Here is a 14,591-nt window from a genome sequence, read left to right as displayed (position 1 = left end):
TACCCTTCCCACTTAGGGAGACAAATGCAAAAAGAACAGATGATGGATGGAATGCTGAACAAATCAAACATTCACCTCTAGTCACAGATCTGGGTTAAACCCATTGTTTGTTTGTTCACCCCGCCATTTTAGTTTGGACCCAGCCAATTGTGTTTTTTTTTGCTCTGTAGCCCTAAGTGGAAAGTGTATGCCCAGATGTCAGTCCCATGATCACTATACCACTGTATTCAAGCTAGCCTGGATGACGAGGGTGATACCCCAAAATCGGTCCCAGGATCCTTGTTCTCACATATAGTTGTAATTATTTGAAAAGGAGGCCTTTCCCTGTTACATTTAATTTATACTTTGTTTCTTGATGCTGTTTGGGCCTGATACACAAATGCCCAGTGAGATGTCAGCAGCTGCTCCATGGCATTAATCACGTATGTGGAGCATGTTTAAGGCTGCCATTGGATTTACAAACAATCCTCTGAGTACACATAACAAACTTTACAAGAGTAGCAATCGTCGAGAAGCATATTTTTAGATTAACTATTTTATTTATGTTTTTTTAAAGACGAGCAGCACCTCTTTGTATTTAAGCATTTGTTCCCACCAATATCTGCCGTACACATATTGTTGTTTTAATATTGTAATGTTTTTTGTTAACCAAATAATAAAGATGTAATTCTTTATTCACAACCTGTACCTCGGTGCAATTTCCAGTTTGTGTTATAATCTGTACGAATAAATCATGGAAAATGTGTATTTTCACCTTTTTTGTTCTTTCCTTTATGGATATAATATTCATCCTACGAATAATTCCCATCTTTTAAACCCCCAAATTATTAATGGGTTGTCCCCGCTTTAATTCCTCCATATTACCAGCCTGATAACACACTTGCACATGCCTTCAAAAAGAAAAAATTTGCATGCATTTATCGGATGCGAACCTACCATCACGGTGCACTTCACTATTCCAAATCATACAAGATGTGGGTGTTCAGCTGCTGCTGAGTGTCTGTAGAGATCCAGCGTGTTAGGCTATGAGAGAGAGATGCACCAGTCTTGGTATTGCTTGTAACTGATCTCTAATAAAAGAGAGGGACCCCAGTAGCCAAAAGGGTAGGGTTCCAGAAGACAGTAAGTCAAGTACAATGTCCCCTTTGGACACATAATAAACTAGAAGTTACACTTTCAACCTCATCAAACAAAAATAATACAATCCATCCAATTCAGCAAGAGCGAAGATGATGCAAACATAGTCAGGAATAGAAAATTAAAAACGTGCACAATTTATTGTAACATTAGTAAAAAGCAAATTCACAGTAAAAATGATTATATACATATCATGACACAATTTCTACAAATAATGACAACACGTGGGAATAAAACATAGAAAATGTTTCTAATTAAAATAGAATGGGACACAATGGTCAGACTTAATTAAAACCTACTCCAAATTTGTATAAATATCTGTAAGATGGAGAAGTTACATAGTCCAATGACTTAGCGTGTCACACTTCAGAGTGGCATCAACGCGTTTCGGTTTTGGCAACTTGATTACAAGCCAACACCTTCTTCAGGATTAAAAACTATTCATTCCCACATTATACGGTACATCTGCAAAATAAAAATGTACAACATAAGATACACCATCTCTAACTGCTAATTGCATCATCATCTTCTAAAACTACTCCTGCTGACAATCCAACTTTACATTCAGACTAACCAATTATACATTTACATTCAGATTCATAGCTCTTAGTAAAAGTATGAGCATCTTGCTTCATATAAATTTTATCAAAATCAAAACATTTGCATCCTACAAAGATATATGTTGATGTTTTCACAAGAAAAATAGCAAAGGAAAACTGGCGTCCTACAGTAGAAATTTTCAATAGGTGAGCGTTACGAATATGACGATAAGACTGCCTGGCAATATGTATGATGTCCAATAGGACCTGACTGAGATTTTTAATAATGTTATAGGAGCCTACAGATAGAGTGTGCCAACCGAATACGAAACTCTGGATCGAGCATCAGAAGGTTCTTGAATGCTTTGCACTTTTAAGAATGAGGTAATTCTGAGTTTTACTAGAGTAATCATAATGAGAATGGGAATACTTTGAAATGTCTCAACCCCTACAAGAAGGAAGCACTTGACTTTAGTATATATATAAATAGTCCAAGAGAATATCTATCACTAGAGGTGTAAATATCGTCAGATAACTCTGTAGGACGCCAGTTTTCCTGTGCTATTTTTCTTGTGAAAACATCAACATATATCTTTGTAGGATGCAAATGTTTTAATTTAGATAAAATTTATATGAAGCAAGATGCTCATATTTTTACTAAGAGCTATGAATCTGAATGTAAATGTATAATTGGTTAGTCTGAATGTAAAGTTGGATTGTCAGCAGGAGTAGTTTTAGTATATGATGATGCAATTAGCAGTTAGAGATGGTGTATCTTATGTTGTACATTTTTATTTTGCAGATGTACCGTATAATGTGGGAATGTATAGTTTTTAATCCTGAAGAAGGTGTTGGCTTGTAATCAAGTTGCCAAAACCGAAACGCGTCGATGCCACTCTGAAGTGTGACACGCTAAGTCATTGGACTATATAACTTCTCCATCTTACAGATATTTATACAAATTTGGAGTATAATTTAATTAAGTCTGACTATTGTGTCCCATTCTATTTTAATTAGAAACATTTTCTATGTTTTATTCCCACGTGTTGTCATTATTTGTAGAAATTGTGTCATGATATGTGTATAATCATTTTTACTGTGAATTTGCTTTTTACTAACATTACAATAAATTGTGCACGTTTTTATTTCTCTATTTCTGACTATGTTTGCATCATCTTCGCTCTTGCTGAATTGGATGGATTGTATTATTTTTGTTTGATGAGGTTGAAACTGTAACTTATAATTTATTATTTGTCCAAAGGGGACATTATACTTGACTTATTGCTTGTAACTGAGCCTCCATCAAGTCAAAGCAATTTGCTCCAAGTATGTAAGCTGGTTTCTGGGAAGAATCAGAGGTAGACTTGGTAGCTTGAATCATGTAGCAATGCCTTCCTCAAATGAAATATCTTATCAAACAGTAATGCAGTACATAAGTATAAAACGTAACACATCCAAGTACAGGGAGATAGAAGGATAAATATATAACAAGAAAAATATCACCAAATAAGGCAAATAGGATGTGGGTTCCTAAGCTAAAAAGAAAGAGATAATACCAGCTGGGAAGCATGGGAAAAAAAGGAATTCGTTGTAAGTTCATGGGAAGTATTAAAAAAATGAAAATAATTGCAGTAGTCATCGTTTTCGTTGACAGGGACACAGGCACTTATAAAAGATTGCTTTTGAGTGTATCTTGTCTAGATAAAATGTGGAGATAGGCCTGCTGAACATGCTTACCTCTGAACTTTTGCATTTGTCAGAAAGAAAATATGTCCCCTGGTAGACAAACCTAAAGGTTGCATCCAACAGTGGTTCCTGAAGGTCAGACACAATGATCACACTTTCCAGTTGTCACCTCAAACCTCACACACAAACGTCAGAGTAAGAAATGCAGCAAAGCTGAACGTTCCCTGGTTGCAACATTACCAGGAGTGTTTAGAAGTGGCCACTAGGTATTGAGGACAAACTTTTCACAAAGCCCAATGTTTTAACCAAATTCTGATATCAATACTAACTAAAAAAATCTTCATTTCTTAGTGAATGGTTCCATAGACTTGATTCCACAGCTTTCATTTGCAGAAAGGCCTTCACAACTCACATTACAGGTCTACAAGAAAAGCACAATATCTATTCACATTTATCTGAACCATGTTCTTGTGGTGTTGCGCTCTAGTCTACGAGCGTGAACGCGATGACGCGTCACGCTGTAGGCGAGAGCGGAACCGGCGCGCATGCGCAGGAGGTGGAAAAAGAAGAGCGCGAAAGCTTGGTCGGCAGTTAGCGACCTGAGCTCTTTCCAGGCAGACGCTCGGCGCTCTATGTTAATGCAGCTGTTGTTCTTTGTGGAATAAACTTGTTCCTAACATACAGAGGCTCTGAGTACTGTGTGGGGCGAAAGGAGTAACATTATATTGGCGACAAGGCTGGGATCCACCCATCGTCCAGGCACAGTCGAACCGGGCACTGATCCAAGAACCAGCAAGTCTGCAGGCCCTGAGAACAGAGCAGCAAGCAGCAAGAAGCAGAAGCATAGAGCGTGGCAGCAGCGCAACCTCACTACTCGGCAGGAGACACACCTCAAGCAAAGCTCAGGTCAGTGCTGTCCCAGGGACAAGGAGCTAAATACCCAGCACGCTGGCAACCAAAGGCACCATCCTACAGCCAGAGGAGGGGGTACAATCCACCAACCCCACACAAGGTATAGGGGATAACATTCCAGGGAGTCCCAGAAGTCAAGGAGACACGGCAGAGAGAGCAGGAGCATCCAGTGTGTCCAACAACCCCAGAGCCCAAGCAGAAGCTCCCAGGGGCGAAGCCAAGATGGCAAACCAGTCCTCAGCCCTGATGGCCCCCATCCCATTCCTACCCAGACCAGGGGAACCCCAGATGAAATGGGAGGATTGGAGGGAGTACTTCAGGAACTACATAGAAGCACTAGAGGACAAAAATGGAGAAGAATACACCCCAGCAAGGAAAAAGAGATTGTTGCTCCACAATCTAGGCCCTGAAGGGGTGAGGGTATTCGCAAACATCGTGCCCAAAGAACGGGGTGCAACAGAGACAGATGTTTTCAAAAATGCACTAGAAGACCTGGGCAGCCACTACCGCCCAGCAGTGTGTGTTTCCATTGACCGTTACAATTTCCAGCAAAGGAAGCAAGAAACTGGTGAGTCCATAGATGACTACGTAGCCGCACTGCGACGCCTAGCCATCACGTGTCAATATGGGGCACTGCAGGACGAGTACATAAAAGACCAGATAGTTATGCACACCACCAACAGATCGGTCCAGGACAAACTATGGGCACAAAATGAAACATCACTTAAGGAAGTCATAGCCATGGTAAAAAAGGCTGAGATGTCGAAACGCTGTGCAGATGCGGCCAAACGCAAAAGCACTCAGAAGCAAATGGTTAGCAAGATCGACGAGGCCTCAGCCGCCAACAAACAAAAAGGCTCATATGGAGAACAGAGGCGGGAAACAAAATGGACAGGGAAACAAACGGGGCGCCCTGCTGCTGAAAGCAAATTCTCATGTTATAGGTGTGGCAGCGCAGCGCACTCAGCTCAGGACAAACGTTGCCCAGCATTTCGCGCCAGATGCGCGTTCTGCGGCCTGGTCGGCCATTTTGAAAAAGTTTGCCGCAAGAAGGGGAAGAAGTCCACGGTCAAGTGCGTGGAATCAGCGACGTCTGAAATCAGTGAGGAAGACGATAAGGAGGATGGCGAAATGGTACTGTGTATTGAGGATCAAGTACTGGATGTGGCAGGTAAACGCAGGGATAAGCCTCGCACGGACATGCTCATCGGAGGAGTGAAAGTACATGTAGCAGTTGATTCAGGTTCCCCTTGAACGATTGTGCAAAGATCCATATGGGATGAAGATTTCGCACCCGTGGTAGGGCCTGATCTGCGGCCACCGGACATCCGTGCAGTCTCATACACCGAGAACGCCATTCCCATGGTGGGATGTCGAGACTTCAAGTTCGAGTTCAGGGGGAGATCAGCCACCTGCACATTGTACGTAGCAGAGAAGGGTCCTTCGGTACTCGGATGGAGAGACGCAGGAGACCTAGGAATTGTACTACACCCAGGCGGTAAAGAACAAATCCTTTTAACGGACGAATGGCCCATTACCAACGGTGAAGAATGGAAATCAGCCTACCCCAAAGTGTTCGGAGGAACAGTAGGGAAACTGGACAAGTTTGTTCACAAAATGGCACTCAAGGAGGGGGCTGTACCGGTGACTCACAAAGTCAGGAACATCCCGATATCCACCAGCGAAGCAGTGCAACAGGAACTTCAGAGACTGGAAAAACAAGGCATCATAGAACCGGTGGACAGTTCGGAGTGGTTGTCCCCCCTAATTGTAGCCAAGAAACCCAATGGGAAGGTTCGTCTCTGCGTAGACCTCCGCGAACTCAACAAATGCCTCATCGTAGAGAAGTTTCCCCTGCCTAGAATCGAGGAGATGCTTGCGAGAACCAAAGGTATCAGCCACTTCTCCACCATTGATCTCACGTCAGCGTACCACCAAATCGATTTGCATCCGACAAGTAGAAAGTACACTTCCTTCATCACACCCTTCGGGCATTATCAATTCCGCCGCATGCCCTTTGGTCTAGCATCTGCAGCAGCGGTCTTTCAAAAGTTGATGCATCGGTTGTTCAAGGACATCCCAGGAGTACAGTATTTCCAGGATGACATACTAATAATGGGTTCCACCAAGGGAGACCATGACAGCAAGCTAACCAGAGTCCTCGAGGTGTTACAAGACAAAGGTCTAACGGCAGAATGGAGCAAATGCAAAATAGGGATGTCCTCAGTCACGTACCTGGGACACGAGATCGGTACACATGGCATATCTCCAAAGGAACAGAACGTGAGAGCTATCAAAGATGCCAAGGCCCCGAGTACCAAGGAAGAGGTACGGTCATTCCTTGGAATGGCCGAGTACTACAGTAAATTTGTGAGACACTTTGCCACCAAAACATATAGGATGCGACAGCTCATCAGAGACAAGGCGAAGTTTGAGTGGGACAAGGAAGCACAAAGCGAATTTGAAACAGTAAAAAACTGCATCAGCGAAGCGGTCCCCTTGCAAGGTTACGTCCACTCAGGCAACACCATCTTGACGACAGACGCAAGCGACAAAGGCTTAGGTGCAGTGTTAGCACAGGAGAGGGAAAATGGATCCATAGAAACCATCAGTTTCGCTTCACGTGCTCGCTCCCCGACGGAACAAAGATACAGCGTCATTGAAAAAGAAATGCTGGCGGTCACCTGGGCAATGGGAAAGTTCCGACAGTTCATCTGGGGCACCAGGTTCAAGCTCCAAACGGATCACAAACCCCTGGTCAAAGTCCTGACATCTTCTGGTCACGACACCGCGACCCCACGCATAGCGAAAATGACACTCAAGCTATTGGACTACACGTATGATGTCGAATACCTACCAGGAACTCAGAACAGGGTGGCCGATTACCTCAGCAGGGCATCGGCCATGGAGGAGGCTCCGGAGTGTGCTCCGGACAAAGAGGAGATGGTGGCAAGCATGGAAGACAATGAAATGACTATTAGCAGACAAGAATGGGTGGCTGCCTATGAACAAGATGCAGAGAAATCGGAAGTTAAACAACACCTCACTTCAGGATGGCCGGACAAAAGGAGGCTCACAGTGGGAGTAAGGAAGTTCTACGAAATGAGAGAAGATCTGTCCCTGAGTGATTCAGTGGTCTTTCTATACAGAGGAGAAAGAGTAGTCCCACCTGAAGCCCTGATACCAAAGTTATTGAAACAACTGCATGAAGGACATTTGGGCATCGTAAAGACCAAAGCGAAAGTAAAACTAATGTATTGGTGGCCCGGTATGGATGTCCAAATAGAAAGGCAAGTGAGAGAATGTGAACAATGCCAAGGAGCGGACAAAATACTCCGACCTCTCAGACCAGCGTTAGGAAGGTTCGAGAACCCGCAAAACCCCTGGGAAAACCTAGCTATTGATTTACTGGGACCCGTGCTTGATAATAGAAGAGTAAACAAATTCTTGTGTGTAGTCGTGGACTAATATTCGAAATGGCCGGAAGTCGACATACAAGAATCTATGGACACTGAAACGGTGCTGAGGTTCTTGACATCTTTGTTCTTAAGGGAAGGAATTCCCAAAACTATACTTAGTGAGAACGGACCCCAGTTTGTCTCCGACAAATGGGCACGATTCATGAAGAGAAATGGGATTGAGTCGAAACACACGGCTATCTACCACCCAGCGTGTAACGGCCAAGTGGAGCGGTTCAACCGCGTGCTAATGGGCTCCATACAGGCAGCAATCTCGCAGGGTAAAGACTGGGAGACCGAAGTACAGAGCATGCTATGGGCGTATAGGATCACCCCCACGGTGGTGGGGTACAGCCCCTTCCAAGTGTTGAGAGGCCGACTCCCGTTCACCCGGGACAACGTGGTATGGAGAGAAAAAACCATAACCAGCAAGTGGTCCCCGGCAATGGTCCAGCACAACCTAGAGAAGGCCCAAAGGATATATGCAGCCCATTACAACCGACGACGCAACACTAAGGAAACAGAGCTAGAAGAAGGAGAATGGGTCAGGGTCAGACTTCCCACACTGCAAAAGAAAGGAGAGAGCATGTATAGCCAACCCTTACAAGTCAAAGAAGTGCGAGGCCGAGCTGCTCTCCTCAGCGACGGCAAGGTGTGGTCCCAAGACCGCATGGCAAGAGTCAACAGGATTGTAACGTGGCCCAAGTCAGAGGAGGAGGAAATACCCATTGGGGCCGGAGAAGATATGCCCCCCGAAAGGGAAAACATGAGTGAACACTCTGAAGACGGAGCAGAAGGTGGAGAAAGAGAAACACAAACCACAGAGTCGACAAGCAGAGACTATACCCCTGCCAGTGAGGGGCAGAGAGTGGACCAGAGAGACGGTGAGAGGTTTCGAGGAGAGAAAGAAGCCGAAGAGAGCATACCGGTAAGGTACACCCGCATGGGTCGAACAGTCACTTTGCCTTCAAGATATAGAGACTTTGATATGAGTGGACATTAATTAATGGACTAGAAGTGCATTCTTCTTTAATATAAAAAGGGGGAGATATGTGGTGTTGCGCTCTAGTCTACGAGCGTGAACGAGATGACGCGTCACGCTGTAGGCGAGAGTGGAACCGGCGCGCATGCGCAGGAGGTGGAAAAAGAAGAGCGCGAAAGCTTGGTCGGCAGTTAGCGACCTGAGCTCTTTCCAGGCAGACGCTCGACGCTCTATGTTAATGCAGCTGTTGTTCTTTGTGGAATAAACTTGTTCCTAACATACAGAGGCTCTGAGTACTGTGTGGGGCGAAAGGAGTAACATTATAGTTCTTCTGCTGCATTCTGTATTTTCCAACTTCAGAAATTAAGTTCCCCATGTTCAAGTAGGTTTCACTGGCAAGGTCTTGGCCCCCACTTATCCAGGTGGGTCAACAAGAGACTGTACCAGTGCTGAAACAAAATGCTGGCAGCAGAGATTCAGGCCGAGCAATGGACATGTCTCTCAAATGATCTCAGGTCTATAGGCAGGGTTTCTTCAAACGGAAAGGCAGGTAGGGCCTTTTTTCTCTTTTTTGGCTTCGAATGCAGGAAAAGTCTTGCCAACAGAATGCTTCCACTGGAAACAGTTGTCAAATAGTGGTCAGAACTTACCAAACCAACATTTCCTTTTCTTTTCTTTATGTTTTTAAAGAAAAGGTTTGCACTTTCTGGGGAAACCGATTTGTGGCAATAAAACTGCTCCAGAGGTCATGCACGAACAACACTGGTAAAGGACTGAATCAGCTGTGCAGAACTCTCCCTGTATTCCAGATACATGAAAAAGCCCTTTGAGGTCTGCTCCCTGAACTTCCAATGGGATCCACTCTCCACGTGGCCTTCAACAGGTTGTAGGAACCCTAAATCTCAACAGGGAAATATAATTGGAATGCACTTGAGCTGAGCCTAGCGGAAACTCCTGTCTCCTAACTGCTAGAGGGGTATTTGGTATCTAGAACCCAAGTCAACCTCTCGCCTTTCAACCGAGTTTACTAGCAGTATTTCATTTCATATCGCACAAAAAACATGTGTACGTCCTAACACCTTTTAAGTGAGGAGCTAATAGTTTGTTCTCATCTTTTCATAATTACCAAGTATTTATTGGGCTTCCATCTGACATTAGAAAGGCATGTGCCTGTTTGCTTTCTATGATTTTATTACTTTTCCAGTCTTTCGGATCTGGTTAAAAATAACGAGAACTCCAAACACTTCTAGTTGTGCATTCTTAGAACAATTTTGAATGTTTTTATTGTCTATACATTTCGGCATGTTCTTCTAGATATTTAGACAGTAAAGTTGTATATATTGGTAAAGATGGGACTTGGACCTGTTTTCTTTCCACCTACTTGGTTGATTCAGCTCAAGCCGGGGTGCAGGCATATTATTGATTTTTAAAGGTAGGCAACCTCGTGGCACTTTTTAAACTTTGAACGGCTCGGATACACCTCGGGCCAGATTTACAAGCCCCTTGCGCCACGTTTACGCCACCTTGCGTCACGCAACAGCGGTGTAAATGTGGCGCATCCCTGTGAGGCATTTACAATGTGATGCATCTAGGGAGATGCGTCACGTTATACAGCCCAGCGCCACAATGGGGGCGTTCCCACGCAGGGTGAGCGTTCCGGCGCCTTGTAAAAGTGCCTGCGTGAAATCTACAAGATTTTACACAGGCACTTCCGCAACGATGCTACGTCACTGACGGAGCATGTTAAGTATTGGGCGGCCCTGAGGATTGCTGGAGTTGCGTCGCGCTTGCGACGCGACTCCAGCGATGCGCCGCCCTTACGTCACGAGATGCGTCACGCATCTGCCTACCCTTGCGCCACGGAGTGCCGCATTGTAAATGCGGCGCATCTGCCATGATGCAAGGGTAGTTTTGCGTGAAGCACTAGTTCTGGTGCATCTCTGCTGATATGCAGAGATACGCCAGAACTCGTAAATATGCCCCCTCGTGTGTTTTCTTGTCGCCAAAATCTCAGATTTTCTGGTTGTGTTGTGGGATTTTTTACAGGAAGTTGTCAATTTCGAAATAGTACTGCTGAGAAAATGCCTTTGAAGTGCTGTTAATAGTTTTTGACAATATCATTTTATCAAATGTATTAAAATTGATCCAAAGTTACCTCTGTATTTGTGACAGCCGCCATTTGCAGTATTAAGTTGTCACAGCAGGCGAACTTGGTACATCATTTCAAGAGTTGTACGAACTAGTTAAATATATAAAAAAAGATATTAAATTTCGTGTTTTTCTAGCCACAGCTGTAGTAAATGTAGTTACAGTTGATCGAGCCAAAGCTTAAGAGGTTGCAGAAAACAGCCCGTGTTACCCGATTGTGAGGAAGTTCCTTATCAAAACTACTTTCCCACTCACTTAGTCTTATGCACCCCATACACGCAGGGCCGGTCCTAGGATTTGCGAGGCCCTGGGCTAAAAGGGAACGTGTGCGAGGCCCCCTCCAATTTACATAAGTGGCCCCTTGCAAGGAGAACATTCACAGACACTGTGGGGGCCCCATTGTCCAGCATTTTGGCGCCCCCACAGTTTTAACTTTTACTCCACAAGCATTTCTCACACCTTCATAGGTGTGAGAATTGATTGTGGTCTAAAAGTTTAAACTGTGGGTGCGCCAACATGCTGGACAATGGGCCCCCCACAGTGTCTGTGAATGGTCTCCTTGCAATTGAGGGAGCGTCTCCATCTCCCTCCCCTATGCCTCCTGACACCATCCATGAAAGGCCCAGGGAGGGGGCCCCCTCCAATGGACCTTAATTGCAGGCGACACCTTTCTTTGTGATAGATCGCCAGGGAAACAAAAGGACACATCACCAGTGCGTGGCCCCATGTTGGTGGGCTGAGTGCGAGGCCCTGTGCGGCCGCCCACGCTGCCCATTCCTAGCGCCGGCCCTGCATACACGAATGAACGACATAGTGCAGATTTCTTTGTTTTATGGAGCCGAGGCATGTAACGACCTCTCGTGGAGAGGAGACCTCTCCGGCTTTCTCAGGTAGGTGGATGCGGTCGCTCAAAACTAGTCAACATTGGCTCCTAGCAAGTGCCAATACTGTCCTGGGTATGCACCAACTAAGATCAAACCTGCAAGGTGTAATATACCCCTGAGGAATGTATCATTCACAGCCTCGGTCGGTAGTGGGAGTACCTGTTGGGCAGTGACGTGGGGAGGGGGTGGGGGCGGGTGGGGGGAAGTAAACTATGGATTACAGAGGTTTACAGGTAAGTAAACATATAAATAAATCAAACGAATTTCGGTGCGCGCACTGCATCGCATTTGGGGATGCAGTGCAGGCAACGAAATTCGTTTTATTTATTTATATGTTTACTTACCTGTAAACGTCCGTACTCCATAGTTTACTACCCCCCACCCTGCCCGGCACACTCCCCACGTTACCAGCAGTACTCCCACTAAGGACCGCAGCTGATCATTCATCAACACAAGCTGAGCAATGCTAATCATCATTATCAATTTGTGGTGACATTGGCCTGCTGGCAAAAGTCCCCATCTATCTCTACTAGGTGAGTTACTGTACAATACAATATAAGAGGGTTACTCAATAAGCAAACCGGAGAGTGAAAGAAGGATCAATTTTACTCCACACACCTCAGCCACAGCCTATCAACTGCCAATTCCGGGGCGCGTAGGCTCCTCACTCTACATTGTAGAACTTTGTGACCGCAAGGTTCCACTGTTATAGTTAATTCTACAATGTTCTGGTATTTTCCACAGTGCAAGTGACATGGGTGACAGACAGATACCACAGTTATGTACTTGGATTTTATCTCCAACTATTTCTGTTAACTGCCGGGGAAAATGTGCTGAAAATGTCTTTAGTGCGGACCATTGTTGAGAATTACAATTTGTTTTTTGACCTAACAAAGTCCAATGTGTAGCACTCTTTGGAGACTGTATTTACTTGTGAATTTTGCCAAATTATTGTGTAGGAATATTTATGTAATGAAGTAAATTCAATATGGTGGTTAAGCATTACGGCATCCTCTGCCTACTCAAGGTGTTTCAGTTATGTGTAGGACACCTTAATTCATAATGTATTCATTTTTCTTATTTTATTTCAAAAAGAAGCATAGTTAGAAAGAAAATGGGAAATTTCGCTGGGACAATGCTATTTATAGTAAGACCTTTAACTTAGGGAGTATGGAAGAGGTGTTCTTGCCAATCACATGGCACAGTTTGAAGAATAAGTGATAATCAAATTAATCTTTATCACCAAGATTAATTATTTCATGAAAGAATACACTTAAAGGTTTAATATTGCTAAGGCCAGTCATTGCTTAACAAAGTTGCTGACATTCCTGCCTCTCAAAAGGCAAGTTACGTCTAAGTTATCTCCATAGGCACATATTCAAATATGAGACGTATGTCTGTGTAAAGTGCATGCATGATTTCAACAGGAGTGTGTGTGTTGACCGATGAAAGGGAGGCAGAGGGACCCAAAGAAGGCATGGAGGGAGGAATACAGAGAAGCCTGGAAGAAGGGAAGAGGAAAGGGCATGAAAAAGAGAATGGGTTTACAATCCAACATAAGAAAGGGATTGGGGGCTACAGTTAGAGACAGGGGGCGTAGTAGAGGGAGCTGACAAAATATGGACTATGGCAGCTGTATGAGTTGAAGGTGGATGAAGAGTTGCAGAGTTCTGAGGTGGGAAGAGGGTAAAAGAAGCATACTTTTATGTGCTGTTTACCTGTCCGATTGTTATACTGTATTGAGGAGGTGTGTTGGAAAGTGGGCTGTTATGCATTGAGGCTGGTTAGACTTCACTATGCAATAATCTCACAATGCCCCAAATAGGTCCTTTGAATTCACACCACAAAATCCCTAGCACAGTCCTGGTAGTGTGGCACAGAGCAGTCAGGCTTTACTAGAGGATCATTTCGTAGTTCCAAAATGGGTGATAACTAATTGACATAACTCAAATTAAATCTAACACAAATTTATAAAAATAAAGCAGATTTTTCCATAATTTTAGTCACCAAAATGAAGGCAATCAGATGAGCATAACTAATGTTATCAATTATTAAAGGAAAAATAAATTGAATTTGAATTTGAATTTAAAAATATTTATTAAGCGCACATATACCTAGCGGTTTCTTGGCGCTGAGGATGCGGTTGAACCTAGAGGAAAAGGGAGCTGGAGGTTAGACTGGAAAGGCTTGCAGGAAAAGATAAGTCTTGAGTGCCTTGCGGAAGTCAGAGTACAGGGGAATGGATCTAATGGTGGGGGGAAGGGAGTTCCAAAAAGTGGGGCCAAGTACAGCGAATCTCACCCCCCCCCTTCCCCCCATCCTTTTTTTCCTGAAGCCTGGTACGGAGAGGAGAGACTGGGTGGAGGAGCGGAGTTGTCTGGCCTGGGTGTAAATTTTGATTTCGGAATTTATGAATGCTGGGGCAGTTCCGGCTCGGGCTTGGAACGTGGTACAACCAAGTTTGAATAGAGCCCGCTCTCTGATGGGCAACCAATGCAAATTATATAGTAGGGGGGGTGGTGTGGTGCAATTTAGGGAGACCATGGATGAGGCGGACAGCTTGGTTCTGGAAAAGCTGAAGGCGTCGAAGGGCATAAGCCGGGACACTGTTGTACAGGATGTTGCCGTAGTCAAGGCTCGATAACACCATTGCCATCAAAATGAGTTTTAAGGCGGAGGGAAAAAAAATCTGGAGATTTTCCTAATGGTACGAAGGGTGAAGAAACAGAAGGATACCACCATACTGATTTGAGAGTGCAAGGTGAGATGTTGGTTCAACGTGATCCCAAGGGTTTTGACTGAGTGGGAGGGTAAGGGAGGGACACCAAGTGAGGGGGGCCAGAAC

This window comes from Lissotriton vulgaris, chromosome 12 (assembly GCF_964263255.1).
Source record: "Lissotriton vulgaris chromosome 12, aLisVul1.2, whole genome shotgun sequence".
In the NCBI taxonomy this organism is placed as follows: domain Eukaryota; kingdom Metazoa; phylum Chordata; class Amphibia; order Caudata; family Salamandridae; genus Lissotriton; species Lissotriton vulgaris.
The sequence above is the reverse complement of the archived record's forward strand: the minus strand, read 5'-3'. Positions refer to the sequence as shown.